The sequence below is a fragment of the Silene latifolia genome, chromosome 2 (assembly GCF_048544455.1).
Source record: "Silene latifolia isolate original U9 population chromosome 2, ASM4854445v1, whole genome shotgun sequence".
Classification (NCBI taxonomy): domain Eukaryota; kingdom Viridiplantae; phylum Streptophyta; class Magnoliopsida; order Caryophyllales; family Caryophyllaceae; genus Silene; species Silene latifolia.
In genome coordinates this window covers 161,973,355-161,986,114 of record NC_133527.1, presented here as the reverse complement: position 1 = coordinate 161,986,114, position 12,760 = coordinate 161,973,355, and positions in this window count along the sequence as shown.

Here is a 12,760-nt window from a genome sequence, read left to right as displayed (position 1 = left end):
ATTAATCAATGGTTTATGCATGTATCTTCTTCCTTATCGGTAATTGGTTAATTTAAGGTTTATTGACATCCCCTATTTACCCCTTTCGGACCTTTGGCACGAGTGCGTGCCATGTTTCCGGATTTGGGTTATGCTTATTGATATATTGACCATGCAAACTATTGTTACTCGTACTTGTGATCGGAGTGTGACGATTTACATTGCGTGACTACTTGACATTCCTTATTTTTACCCTTCGGGCCTTTGGTACGAGTGCGTGCCATGTTCCCAGATTGGGTTATCCTTCCGCCTTTCTTCGGACCTTGGGTTACGAGTGCGTGCCATGTCTCCGATTAGAGGTTACTCGGCCTTTGGATACGAGTGCGTGCCATGTTCCGAGTCTTGGATACGATTTGGTATCGTTTGTCGAATCGGGTGTCGCCCATCCCGAGAGTCTGGATCCAGGTTTAGACTAGGACCGTATTATGATCGTCGTCCTACCAAGAGGTTGGAGTCTAGGGGTCTGTCTTGTTTGAGTCAAAGCCTTTGTAAATGTCTTGCTTGTTACGGTCATTGGTGTGTTCTTATATACGAGAGTGCACGTCTTCTATGATTGTTGTGAGTGTCTTGGTCCTATCGGATACTAGTGGTGAGATGCAAGCCTCTAGTTGCGATATGATCGTCGGGATTGATGTTCTCATCCGTTCTTATGGTGAGATGCAAGCCATAAGTATGAATGTGACATTAGTAGCCACGTTCCGTGCTATGGTTGTTAAGAGGTTTTCAAAGTAATGGCTATTGGTTTCCATCCATGTATTTTCTATTAAATTGATCCGTTGTTTACCTTCTTCATATGATTCGATGTCTAATCTCATATCCATGTTTTGGTTACCTTGAATGCATGTTTAATATAATGCAATATGCCTATCTCATTACGATGATCGTTTATATTCCCTTGTTCATATTATTCAAGTATGATGCATGATCAATATGTTAATTAAGTTCTTGCTTATGTGCATTTTGACATATGGTGGCTGGGAGAACCCTGAGTTACTCCCCACTGACTGTGGCGTTCATGTTTACATGAATGACAGGTTTGTGATGCAGATTATGGGGAAGACGTGTGAGCTAGCGAGAACGTTGACCCTTGGACCTTAGTTATGGGTTGCTTAGACTCACCTATCGTTAGACTTATGTTTATTCGTGGGATATCTTTTCCCCATCGCACTTGTTTTAAATTGTAAAACTTAATTATCTTTCTTTTCATTTTTGTTTGATCGCTTATGGTGGATTTCGCACTTTAAGCTTTTAAAAAGGTTTTAAAAATCTCGTATTTTCCGCTTTAATTTTGATGCCCTATCGAGGGGTGTCACAGTTGGTATCAGAGCATGTGTTGCTCCCGACGCACACACGTGTACCCCGAATTTAACCTTGAACTTGACCCCAAATAATGAACGAGAGATGGGTAGAACTAAGGACCTAAGTTGGTAGTCTCTTTGTGCATGCTATTTGTTAGGTGCTAACATGGTTGACTTTTTTTTGGAGTCTTGAGAAGATGGTACGACCAACCAAGGTGGAGAATACTATCATGGAAGCTCTTACTCTAATTCTTCGGAATCAACGGAATGCTAATGCTCAAGTTAATCCTCGCCCTAACCGCCGTGGCAAGAGGCCATCTGTGCCCTCATCTTCGTCATCTTCTAGCAAGAAGAGGTTGGTGCCGAGAGTCCAAGGACAAAGAGTACAAGACCATGGAGGACAAGAGCCGAGAGTGCAAGAGCCTAAAGGACAAGTGCCTACATCTACTAATAGGCTTAAGAAGAACCGCAAGTGCTTCAAGTGTGGGCAAGCTTATCACCCCGGGATTGGATGCTATGATATGCCCTTGAAGTGTTACCATTGCAAGGAGCCCGGACACCTCTTCAAGAATTGCCCCGAGAAGAAGACTACCCCTCCTCCTCTCCCTCATGCTCCGGATGCCGAGCCAAGAAGAGTCATTCTTGTCGAGAATCAAGTCGGAGCCGTTGTTCCTCCCGACACCGCTATGGGTGTGTTTTCTATCCTCGATCCACCTTTCCTTACTTTTATCCCGTGATGCTCATCCTTCCTTTCTAAACTCTCTTTTGCCTTACCTTGGAAGCTAGTCCGTACCCACCCGACATATCCCTTGTTTTTGTTTCTCCTTCCATAACATCTTGCTTATGAATCTCTTTCTCTTGAAGGATTTCTTTACCGTCTTGAAGATACCTCCCTCTCTTCGAGCACCTTGTCATATTCCCTTATCTTTGTGCTTCTATGCCTCTCGCAACTCTTATTCCATATCTTAGGAGTTGTCTTTATACCTTTTCTCCTTATAATGCCCCTCATGTACCCCTTCATCTTTGCCTTATGGAATGTTAACTTTGGCCGAATAATTTACCCTTTGTGGAATTTGTTTGTGTTTAACCCTAGTTTTGAGAGGTCAGGATGTTAGAAAGACTTAGGTAATGTGATGATAAATACTTAGTGATTCTTATACCTAGTTCCTTGACCAAGTAAGTATAATTGATTGGTGGATTCTTCGTGTCAGAAATAAGTTGCCTATGTGATTAAAATTATAGAACTTGGCTTTGTTGTTTATGTTTGGGATTTGAAAGCTTAGTAGGGTGAGTGTCGTCACCTTAGGAGTAAACATGAGATAAGTTTAGGATATGAATTTGGAAGAAAACCCATTTTTGATGTTAATGATCCCGTATAGAATGGTGATGTGATTTGATATTAGTTGTCCCTTGAGGACTTTGTTGAGAAGTCTTTGTTAATTCGTTCTTTGGTTTTTAAAACATTGAGGTTGTGACGAATACTTGAGATAAAGAGATGTTGTTATGCTTGAGTGGTAGATTTACCTTAGGGAAACCCTAATATGTGATAGGATAGGTGAACGAGGGATCTAACCGACTTTTCAACCCTTAAGCGGCGTTTATTTTTACCTTGATCACCATAGAGGTGTAATCCTTTAAGTGAGACTTGCATATAAGGAATGAGATGAATTGCCTTGACCCTCGTTTTGGAATTTGGTCGTTTTGTCACAAAGGTACAATATCCTAATAGGCGTGACCTTGTTAGAGAGAACCTTAAGTCTTAGGAAGCGTAGGGGTTAAGCCTTGGAATCCTCCTTCGTACCATTAATCATCTTCCTTCCCTTCGTTCATACCTTGATTGTATTTAATTCTTAAGTATAAAAGTTTACTTGTCATTTCCTTGCCTTGAATACTTCCCTAATTCTAATGCCTCTTATTGGTGTTAACTAGTAACCTTTGTTATTTGACTCCTTTAATCTCACATCTCGTCATGTTCACGTATCCCTTTGAAATTTCCTATCATTTCTTGACCTGGTTATTACTCTTTGTTTCTTTAGTGGAGTGATGGCATTGTTGGCTATGTTGTAGAGTGAGTGAGATGCTCTTTGAGGATTCTTTGTGAACCTTGATTTCGTCAAAATTGGATAAGTGGAACTTGAGTTGAGTTGGGTAGGAAAAATTGTATGACAAACCTATTTACTTTTGGTTGGTGGTCTTTATGATTTGGGGAATGCGATCATCTATGCTTGTGAACTCGGGTGTGAATAAGATTTTGGTTTGGAGTGTTAGAAAGTATGAAGACCTTAAGATTTTGACCTTTTGATTGAGGATTTTACAATAGTGAGAACTCCTAATAGTCGATAGTTGGTTAGGTGTGTAACTGTTTTAGTAGTTTTGATCTTTCGTGGAAATCGTTTATAGATGATTTATATTTGAGAGTTATGGAATCACAATTGTGGTGGAGTTACTTGACCCACGGGGTAGCATAAGAGTAAAGTGTGGGTATTTTGAGGAAATGCTTGGGAGTTATGTGGTTATGAGTTTTGTGGTTAGGAAGTTTTCGGAACCGTTCGGGATGACTTTGTTGTTCGAGATTTAAGTATCTAGTGTTTCCTTGTTGCCTAATTTCCCGTCCTCTTTGACCATAAGTGTTTCCGTTCATACCTCTCTTCCTCGTTTATGCTTGCTCCTCCTTTAGAATTTGATGTTAACCTATGAAATTCAATCCTTGATATCCTTGTAGATTCGATTTCAACTCTTCTCCTAGGAAGTTCATCATAGCTCTTTTGTTAGTCAAGTTTGAACCCTCTTAGCGTACTTTGTTTTCATGATGTCAAAGTTTTCTTCATTTCGTACTATTTCTAAACATTTCAAGCTACCACTTTTGATCCATTGTTAAAAGTTTATGTTACTTTTACAAAACCCTCCCTATTTTTTAAAGGTTTGAAAATGAGAATTTGATTTAGTTATCCTTTTGTTATATGAGTATAACTCCTTTTTATTGATTTTTAATTGCTAAACCCGAGTTACTTTTAACTTTGCTCAATTTCTAACTAGCTTTGACCTACTTATGATTTCTTTTTCAGAGTTTAATATTCTATTTTCAGGAATTTGCCTCCCTTTTGAATTTAGAAATGAAACCTTTATTTCCATTTTGACCTTTGCAAAAGAAAATTTGAGTGAATTGCCTTTTCTTTTGATTTTGACGTTGATAGGATGTTAGAACTCGTTATTTGAAACGTTTAATAACTTGTTCTACGCTTGTCGGCGAATGATTTTCATTTTAAACTTGTCTTTGACTTGGAAAGTTAGCGTTCTTGTGTGCACGACAAGAGCAATTTCGTTCCATGAATGAGACTTATACTTTTGAAAACTCTTCATTAATGTTTTTGAAAGTATTTTGATTTTCAATTTATACAAATGATTTGCTTTTGACCATATCTTCGATTTGGAATGTGATGTTCTTGAATGCGCAACGAGAGCATTTTCGTTCCTTTGATGAGAATTTGGTAATGTCGGAAAATTTTATTTGGGATTTTTGAAAGGATTTCGATTCTTACGATAAGTAACCTTTTAATGTTTTGTAAACCGATTTCAAATTTCGGTTTTATTTTTATATTACTTTTCCTTTCTATTTTCAAGTTTCGAGGACGAAACTTTTTAAAAGATGGGGTGATTGTAACACCCGCGAATTTTCCATTTTGACAATTATAATTTAATTAACCGTTCTATTGTCTTATTTATATTTTAAATTATTTAATTTAATTAATTTCATTATCAAACATGATTTTTATAAATATTATATTTTTAAAGCTTATCTTATACAAAAATAAATATTTGGTCGGATAATAATAATAATAATAATGATATTTCCCGTCTTGAGTTGTAATGGGCTTGAGACGTAATTTCTAGTAGAGACTGACTCAATTTGAGTTGTTAGGCTTTTTATAACTCATGGGCCTTTTCTCCTTCTCTTTTCTTTTCATAAAACCCTCACCTAACACCTCACAACTTCATCTCCCTCATTCTAATTTCTGAAATTTCCCCCAACAACCTCTCCACCATTGTTAACCCTTTTGCTCTCAACCCTAAAATCACCATAACTTGCTCAATTCTTATCCAAACTAAGTGATTTTCGCGCCTATCTCTTCCTCTCATCGCCCTCCTTCTTTCTAGGTAAGAAAAGAACTACCTTTCCTCCTTTAATAGGGCTGTCGAGCCATCCTCTTCATGGTACCCTTTTCTAGTTTCGATTTTTAGTCTTATTTTGTGTTTTCTTATGTTTAGGAGAAGTTTTAGTTGACCCGGAAGTGGATTCTTGAAAGGTAGACGAGTCTTTTGTGGATTTAAGTGCAAAAAGGTAACGGTGATGGGTTACTCGACTTTTATGTTAAAATTGTGTGGTTTTATGTAGTTATAATCTCATATGAATGTTAAAAGTTGTATCTTTCATGATTGGTGCTAATTTGGTTGTTGAATATCATGCTTGTTTGCAATTCTCACATGTTTGGATGAAAATATCATGCTACATCTTTTGAATCCGAAATTTCTCATTCACATGCTCAAATATGTTGTTTTTCCGAGTTAGAATCATGCTAGGATACGTAAACAATTGATGGGAAACGATTTGTGTTGGTTTCAAATGGTTTGGAAGTCGAATTGCATTGAAACCGTGAGTATGTACTCCGGTAGGGTGACGGCGGCGGTCTCTTGACCGGGGGAGATCCCGTAAATTTTGAGCACATTTTAGAAAGCTCGTAGTCCCAGTAGGGTGATTGGCGGGCTTGGTCCTTGACCGGTGGGAGTACACTGAAGGTTTTAGGTGATTTTGAGTTTTGGGCGTATTCCCAGCCGGGTGACCGGCTGGGAGTACATTGAAGGTTTTATGTGTTTTTGGAAATTTGGCTGTATTCCCAAATGTGACCGGCAGGGGTGACCTACGGGAGTGCACTAAAGGTTTTGTGAGTTTTTGAAATTTGGCTGTAGTCCCAGCCGGGTGACCGGCGGCCGGTCTACTGACCGGCTTGGAGTGCACTGTAAGTTTTATTTTAAATTTTGATTTTGGCTTGTTGTCCCAGCCGGTGGGCCGGCAGCCGGTCTACTGACCGGCTGGGAGTCCCCTGTGTGCTCCTTTTCACTTGTAACCTCTATTAATCAATGGTTTATGCATGTATCTTCTTCCTTATCGGTAATTGGTTAATTTAAGGTTTATTGACATCCCCTATTTACCCCTTTCGGACCTTTGGCACGAGTGCGTGCCATGTTTCCGGATTTGGGTTATGCTTATTGATATATTGACCATGCAAACTATTGTTACTCGTACTTGTGATCGGAGTGTGACGATTTACATTGCGTGACTACTTGACATTCCTTATTTTTACCCTTCGGGCCTTTGGTACGAGTGCGTGCCATGTTCCCAGATTGGGTTATCCTTCCGCCTTTCTTCGGACCTTGGGTTACGAGTGCGTGCCATGTCTCCGATTAGAGGTTACTCGGCCTTTGGATACGAGTGCGTGCCATGTTCCGAGTCTTGGATACGATTTGGTATCGTTTGTCGAATCGGGTGTCGCCCATCCCGAGAGTCTGGATCCAGGTTTAGACTAGGACCGTATTATGATCGTCGTCCTACCAAGAGGTTGGAGTCTAGGGGTCTGTCTTGTTTGAGTCAAAGCCTTTGTAAATGTCTTGCTTGTTACGGTCATTGGTGTGTTCTTATATACGAGAGTGCACGTCTTCTATGATTGTTGTGAGTGTCTTGGTCCTATCGGATACTAGTGGTGAGATGTAAGCCCCTAGTTGCGATATGATCGCCGGGATTGATGTTCCCATCCGTTCTTATGGTGAGATGTAAGCCATAAGTATGAATGTGACATTAGTAGCCACGTCCCGTGCTATGGTTGTTAAGAGGTTTTCAAAGTAATGGCTATTGGTTTCCATCCATGTATTTTCTATTAAATTGATCCGTTGTTTACCTTCTTCATATGATTCGATGTCTAATCTCATATCCATGTTTTGGTTACCTTGAATGCATGTTTAATATAATGCAATATGCCTATCTCATTACGATGATCGTTTATATTCCCTTGTTCATATTATTCAAGTATGATGCATGATCAATATGTTAATTAAGTTCTTGCTTATGTGCATTTTGACATATGGTGGCTGGGAGAACCCTGAGTTACTCCCCACTGACTGTGGCGTTCATGTTTACATGAATGACAGGTTTGTGATGCAGATTATGGGGAAGACGTGTGAGCTAGCGAGAACGTTGACCCTTGGACCTTAGTTATGGGTTGCTTAGACTCACCTATCGTTAGACTTATGTTTATTCGTGGGATATCTTTTCCCCATCGCACTTGTTTTAAATTGTGAAACTTAATTATCTTTCTTTTCATTTTTGTTTGATCGCTTATGGTGGATTTCGCACTTTAAGCTTTTAAAAAGGTTTTAAAAATCTCGTATTTTCCGCTTTAATTTTGATGCCCTATCGAGGGGTGTCACAAGTGCCCCAATCTGCATCACAAAAAGCCCTGAGATGCAAATCAGTAGTTGTAGGATAAAAAAATTGCAGCATCAGCAGTGCCCTGCAAGTATCTGACCACATGAAGAGCTGCTTGCATATATGGCTCTCGTGGACAACTCAGAAACTGACTTAAATGCTGAACAGCATAAGATAAGTCTGGTCTTGTGAGATTTAGATATAATAATCTGCCAACCAACCTCCTGTAGATTTCAGGATCATCAAGAGGAATCCCATCAGCAGTAGACAAATGCAAACCTCTTGGTAAAGGGAAAAGAGCAGGTTTGCAGTCTTGCAAACCAGTATCCTGAATAATATCCAAGGCATACTTCCTTTGATTAACCAATATACCCTCTGCTGACTGCATAACTTCTAAACCCAGAAAATATCGAATAAGACCCAAATCTTTGATAGTGAATGCTTTATCAAGAGCTTGTTTCAGAATGGGAATAAAAGTAGTATGATTGCCTGTGATTAACAAATCATCTACATAAACCAAGACAATAGTCATATATCCTTCTACTATCATGGTGAACAAAGAGTAATCACTTCTTGATTGAACAAAACCATGCTCAAGAAGTAACTTGGTCAGCTCTTTGTTCCATTGCCTGGAGGCCTGCTTTAAACCATACAAGGATCTCTTTAAGAGACAGACCTGGCCAGGTAGAGCCTTAACATAACCATCAGGTGGTCTCATGTATACCACTTCATCCAATAAACCGTGGAGAAAAACATTATTAATGTCTAATTGGTGAATAGACCACTGTCTAGCTGCAGCAACAGCTAATAAAATTCTCACAATGACAAACTTAGCCACAGGTGAAAAGGTATGTTTGTAATCCTTGTCTTCCACCTGGCTATATCCCTTAGCCACTAATCTGACCTTATGCCTTTCTACTGAACCATCTGGCCTGAACTTGATTTTATAGACCCATTTAGATCCTATAGCAGTAGCACCAGGTGGCAAAGAAACCAGTTCCCAAGTACCATTGGATTCAAGAGCCTGAAGTTCTTTGGTCATTGCTTCAACCCATTTGGGATCTGACTGAGCCTGCTTATAAGTGGTGGGCTCAGGTGTATGCAAAACAGCATTAAAAGATGCTGCCCAAGTAGGAGAGTGAGTAGCAGTATTGAGGACAGAAAAAGAATGAGAATGTGGTGAATTGGGAATAGCAGGTAATATATTCTAAATTTTAGGTGGCATAACAAAGTCCTTGAATTTGGAAGACATGTACCTAGGTCTAGAAGACTGCCTAGGTTCAGGTGGTACAATAGTAGGAGAAGAAGAATTTATAGAATTGCCATGATCAAAAAACATGGAAGGGATATCAGCATTATCAACAGGTGAAGAATCATTGCTGTGTGGAGTGGTACTAGGACTAGCACAATGAGTGGGATTAGAAACTTGAATAGTGTTAGGTGAAGTATTTTGAACAAAAATGGGTATATAATCATCTGTAATTCTGTATCATCATCAGAAGTGGAAATAAGGGTAGGGACAGAAGGAGAGACATCAGAAGAATTAATCTTTGGCAAATAAGGGAATGTTGATTCCTGAAAAACCACATCTCTACTCACAAATATTGAGTGAGTATCAAGGTCATAAAGATTAAAAGCCTTTTGACCATAAGGGTAACCTATGAAGATACATCTCTTGCCTTTGGAAGCAAATTTATCTTTGGTAGGAGAAAATTTCAAAGCATAACACTGACAACCAAACACTCTAAGTTCACTATAATCAGGCTTCTTGCCCATTAAAACTTCATAAGGAGACTTCCATCCAAGCACTAGAGTAGGAAGTTTATTAATGATATGTGTGGCAGCTAAGAGACTTTCTCCCCAAAATCTTTTGAGCAAATGAGCATGTAATAGCATAGCCCTGGCAGTCTCCACCAGGTGCCTATGTTTCCTTTCCATCCTCCCATTCTGCTGAGGAGTACCTGGAAGGATTTCTGATGCATAATGCCTTTCCTAAGCATTAGGTTAAGACAATACTCTTGAATAAGCTCGGTGCCATTATCACTTCTGACAGTTTTGACACTAGACTTATACACATTAGTCACCTGAGCTAAGAAACCCTCAAAAATAGAAGCCACCTGAGTTTTGTACTTTAGTAAAAAGGTCCATGTAACACGAGAATGGTCATCAACAATGGTGAAAAAATAATAAGCACCAGTTATAGAACCTGTCTTATAAGGCCCCCAAAGATCAACATGAAGTAAATCAAAGCAATGAACAGCTCTACTATCACTTCTATCAAAATGAGTCTTATGTAATTTGGCCTGAATACAAGTGTCACATTCATATGATTTCAATCCTTTACATTCAGACTCATCTATACATTGCATCTTAGCCAAGGAAGTATGACCTAATCTGGCATGAAGTAAAGCAACACTGGCATGTTTCTTACAATCTACATTATTATTGCAATTACATTGATCTCCTGCAGTTTTATTGACAACATTATGAACTGCAGGGTTAAGAATCAAAGTAGAATGCTGCAAACTAGACAAAGACAAAGCTGTAGTAGAATTCTTCAACTTGTATAAACCCCTTTCTTGAAAGCAAACTGCCACAGGACAGCTAGAAAGTGGGTCCTGTATCACACAGTGATGAACATAAAACTGAATGAGAAAACCAGTAGTGAGAAGTAATTTTCCTACTGACAGGAAATTGTGATGAAAAGCGGGAACATAAAGAACATTATGCAGAATGATTGAGCCATTGAGTAAAGAGATATTGCCAGTCTGTGTAACCAACTGGATAGAACCATCAGGTAGACCTATCCTAATTGGTGCTTGTAAATTGATCAATTTATTAAACAAAGCAGAATTGCCACACATATGATCAGTGGCGCCTGAGTCTATGATCCAGTCAACAGTACAAGTAGCATTAATAGTGTGATGTGCTAATGAGATACCTACAAAATTGACTGAGGCATCAGAATAATCCAAAGGAGAATCCTGCTTAGCTTGGGCCAATTGCATCATTTGATTATAAAAGGTAGTCAGCAGTACTGGATCAAAATGAACAGGAGTAACAGGTGCTCCTGTAGGTGCCTGAGAAGCAGAATCCATAGAGGGACCCTTGGTAGAAGCAGCATTAGCACTATACTCAGGTGCTCCCTGATAAGCAGATGTAAAACCTCTGTGAACAGGAGCTCCCTGATAACCAGAAGTGGTATTATCAGCAGACATTGTGGAAGCATTATTAGCAGAAAACCTTGCCAAAAACCTCTCCTTCAGTTCAGGATGCTTCACAAAACAGGTGTCAATTGTATGTCCTTTTTTCTGGCAAGCTGGACACCAAAGATCATCAGGTTTAAGCTTTTTAGGATCACGTTTCCAAACATTCCAAGGCTGCTTCCCACTGGATTTGTTGAAAGAATTCATAGCACTAGAATTTTGATGAAGATTAATCATGTTTGTGATATTTGTCTGACTCTCAACTTGCTGAACAATAGAATAAGCTTTGTTGATTGGGGGAACAGGATCCATAGCCAGTATATTTGACCTTCAATTCTCATAGGTATCACTTAATCCCATGAGAAAAGTGATGACCTTCTCACGAGAAGCAATCTCAAGTAACTTCTTGTATAGACAGCAAGTACACTTGTCCATAGCTCCACAATTGCATTCAGATAACTCTTCTAATTCTTCAATATCATCCCAATGTTGCTTAAGTTTGTTGAAATATTCAACAACAGAAGCGTTTTCTTGTGAGATGTTCTTCAACTCCTTCTTCAACTGATATAGAAGAGGAGCATTTGATTGACCATAGCGTTCACACAGATCAGTCCATAACAACTTCGCTGACTTACAAGATGTAAAACCTTCTTTGATTGAAGGAGCAATGGAATACAGTAACCAACATCTAACCATATGATCACACCTCATCCATTGAGGAACTTTGGAGACGTGACTGCAGGCATTGGAACTGCACCTGTGATGAAACCTTGCTTATTCTTCGTGCCTAGAGCAAGAACAACACCTCGACTCCAAGACAAAAAATTAGAGCCATTGAAAGGAGTATTCGTCAATGACATATTAGCACTCTCAGAATTTGCAAGAAAAAGTGGATCATCATACGGATTACTGTAAGAAGCTTCACCAGTTGGAATTTCATTAGAATTCGTCATTTTTTGAAGATTACAGAAGTTCTGAGAATAAAAAAAACGTTTGATTTGTTGTATGTGAGGAATAAGGATGACAATTTGCTATAAAAACAACAATATGAACTGGAAAAATACTGAAATCAGAGGAATAAAGCGAAAAATGCGGAAGATAGATGAACGATATGCAGAAACAGGATGTTTAATCCTGCTCTGATACCATGTGAAATGGTGCCAGAATGCATGTAACAATGGCAGCATGAAGCTTATGATACGCCATTGATGAAGCACAAAAGCTTAGAAACAGAATGTATGAAAGAATTATGGAGAATTTGTTGGGGTTGGTGTCCTTAACAGTTAGTGCAAGGACTTATAAACCTCTAAAAGGATCAAAGGGCATACTTTGGTATTATTATCAGTTGATCCACGTTTATCAATAACGGTTGGCTTGCTAGATAAGTTTGACGTTATTGTCATACAGATGGCGGTGATCAACTGGTCCCTAAAAGTCACACCTATAGGATACGTTCGAGAGATGTGACGGTATGAAAATACTGTCATGTAGATGCCAAAAATTGACTAACCAGTTAGTCCGACTTATTTGACTAAGTAATTAGTCAAATATGTGATGTTGAGATATTATATTTAATACGGATTAAATATCATGGGCTAAGGCGAATTAACCAGTTAATTCGTAAAATTAAATATACGTGATTTATATTTAATTAAATGTATATTAAAATAATTATACAATACTGTTTTGTCGGACACGTATTAATAATCCAGCTAACCCGAATTATTAGCTGATGCCTT